Here is a 3,362-nt window from a genome sequence, read left to right as displayed (position 1 = left end):
AAAGTGAACTAAGTTTGAATCAAAATAACCGTAGCCAATCGCCTATTCTACTATTTGACAAGACTACGGTCTAAATAACTCTCTACAGAACATAACTACAACACAACACTTTCAACTTTATTCACTCCCCTTATTAGAGCAGATTGCTTATCGCCTACTTCACAGAGCACCCATATAGCATAGCTGTCAGCAGTAAGGGAGAGCTGCATACATGAACTCCTCACTAACACTTTCCTACGCTAACCAGCTGTCCCCCTGTGGTTTCAGCCTCGGCCAAACCTTTGAAATGTCCTTCAAGGCGTAAAAAAACAACATGCACACTGCTTTGGGTAAAATCCTATTTGTACACTGTAATTACGCTTTGAAAAGTTGCAAAGTTTAAAGTTTCAAGACCTTCACTTTTTTCTCTTCTCATTTCTGATATTGATTAGGCTCTAAAACACATGTTTCTAAAACACACAGTGTTCTGAAGAACAAAGAGGTTTCTCATTACGTGCTGCGCCTCAGACAACTTTGAATGCTTCAGAATTGGTTTGCTGGTGTTATCAAGGGAAGCAATCAGAAGACTGCAGTCAATATTTTTCACAACTGTGCACCCACCATTAATTTGCGCTACACTAAAACACCACAGGCGCTATATTTGTGGTTATTTACAAGATAGAGGTTTAGGGAGGTAGTTGTCCCTCATGTCCTTCATGTTGAAAAAAATAACAATAATAAATGTTGTTAGTCACTGTAACTGTGAAAACATCTTCATAAAGAATGAATATTTTCACTATTTGCTTCAAAATTATTGACAAAATGGCGTAGATACAATCATTCATATCAAAGTAATAATGTCAAAGCAAAACAAAATAGAAGTTAGCAACAAATAACTAAAAAAATGACAAAAACAATAATAGGTAATTATGATTTAGACTGTTATTTGTCATTGTTAGAAGGGACAGATTATAATATGCCTGGATAATAAGAATAATTACCCCGCCACACGGACACACGAAGTAATTGAGTTGTTTACTTTGGTTGCAATGCTTGTGTAAGAATAATTCCAAGTACAATTGTTATTCCACCATTAATGTCTGACCTTGTGATCATGAAAAATAGTTTCTGTAATTTCCATGTTACATGTTAGCTTCTCAAGCGCAACCAACATCTGTTTCATCATCTCTTTAATATGCCTTAAATCAAGATGTTGGTCACTGAACCTGCTTTCTGGATTACGTACGAGATACAGAGTTGGAAAGTCCCATTCTGCCCAAAACATTACGCTCCATTTTTTGCCCCTGATGTCAAATATGGTGCTCTCTTCCCGCACTGACCTTCCCATGTGTTGCTTGCTTTCTATGCAGGAGATACAGCGAGAGAGGCTGAGATGTCCGGGACCATTGTTCCCAACAGTAATCAATGAGGATCTCAAGCTCTATACACGCCAGGTGCTCTGTCCAGCTGCATCGAGGAGACGGTATGCGGATAAAGAGGAGAGAGTGGAATCAGATCACAGATGTATCATTATTCATGCAGAGAGTGAGGAACAAGTTCATAAGAGACTTAATTGAAGGACTTCTTTCCTGGAAATGAGTGCTGCACCAATGACCAGTGCAAGCTGTAATTTGACAAAAAGAGTGCGATAAGTATCAAGGTAAGTATGTATGTGCCTCAACTTGCAAAAATCAAGAATAAAGTTCATGTAAAGGTAGAATAATAATAATAAGAACTAAGTACATTTACTGAGCTACGGAAGCCCTAAGCAGACATGCATCCATATATTTTATTTACTCTGAGTAATTTCAAGTTGCTTTCTCGAGATCTCAACTTATTTATCTCATTATCTTGAGATAACGACGCTGCACTACCGTCACATCAGATGATCATAACTCATATCCCCAGAGCCATCCCCAAATAAACATAGAAGCAGGCTTAACTTACCTCATTAGTGTGGGCAATGGCCGCATGGCATGTCCTGGTCTGTAATGTCACAGTGACCAGCCTGTTGTTTTGTTTTCTAGATTGACAGAAAATTGTTTTTGTTTTGTTATCTCGAGATAATGGGCCAAATTAATCAGTTATAATGGGAAAACCAGCTTTGTTTTCCCCTGATAACGAGAAAAATAAGTCGAGATCTTGAGAAAACGACCAGAAATAAGTCGTTATCACAGTAAAACAAAGTAAATAAAATGTATGCATGCATGTCCACTAAGGGCTTCCGTACTGTGCTGTACCTGAGTGCAATTTTTTAGTATTTAAATTTTTCCTACCTCTTACTACTTACTACCTTGTGGGATTTCATCGGGGAATTGTGTAATTTTTACGCTGCTACATTTATATAAAGCATATGGTTATACGGATTAACTTGGCCTACAGTGAGTAGTTAAAGCTGCTGTGAGGAACCTTTGAATTTTGTTGATTTTGGCGACCCCTGTGGCGAAGCCGTACCTCTTATTTCTTTGCTGATTTTGTCCTGTACAAAAAAATCTCATCCTGCTTTCTTTGACAGTCATATCAATCACTTTTAATTTTTGCCCTGGAAAATGTAAACAAAGGCAGCATGCAGTTAACTGCTTCATCTAACACCTACCCCTCGCCAGTGGTTTCAGGCATTAAAAATAATCAGCCTCGTCGCTGATGGTCTGGTTTGCTTCAGTAGGTCATATAGAGTAATCAGAATTTGTTTCAGTCTGTTTCATAACCAGACAAAAACTCCTCACTCAAGTCAAGTTACTCCAGTACTGTAGCCCACTTATGTACAATTTTGAGGTATTTCATTCGAGTATTAACATTTTCTTTTACTTAACACAACTAAAAATAATACTACTAGAGAAATATTGCATTTTTAAGCCTTCCCTCTGTAGTTTTATTTGAAATACTAATACTAATCCATTATTGTCTTCTCACTGTCAGGGGCCATTAAGCAATATTATTATCTTATTTTCATATATTTTTCAATCATTCTGATGGTAATACTCACCTTATTTTTCCTAAGGATGATATCGTTTGCAGGACTTGCAAATGGAGCATTTAAATCGCAGTGTTGCTACTTTTACTGAAATGAACGCTGAGAATTCTTCATTAAACCATAAAACTGGGGCTTAAAATGAGGGAAACTTCTACAATATACTATGCTGTAGCACTAATGATGGAGACAGTAGAGATATATATTTGCAGGCTACACAACGTCGAACACTGAAGCAGACTTCCTTAAGGTGGAAGGTGAGAGGACTTCTTTTTGAAGTAGTAACCGTTGGGTTGAGAGTTCATCTCACCCTACTGAAGATCTCGCGATAGAAAGTAGTGGTTACCAGGGGAACGCGAGCCTGCCTGAGAGGTTGCGGTTCTCTGCACTGTTTTCATTCAGTGATATGAAC

This window comes from Semicossyphus pulcher, unplaced genomic scaffold (assembly GCF_022749685.1).
Source record: "Semicossyphus pulcher isolate SPU_LCO1_2020_fin unplaced genomic scaffold, fSemPul1.0.p SCAF_15, whole genome shotgun sequence".
Taxonomy (NCBI): Eukaryota; Metazoa; Chordata; class Actinopteri; order Labriformes; family Labridae; genus Semicossyphus; species Semicossyphus pulcher.
Note: the sequence above shows the minus strand (reverse complement) of the source record.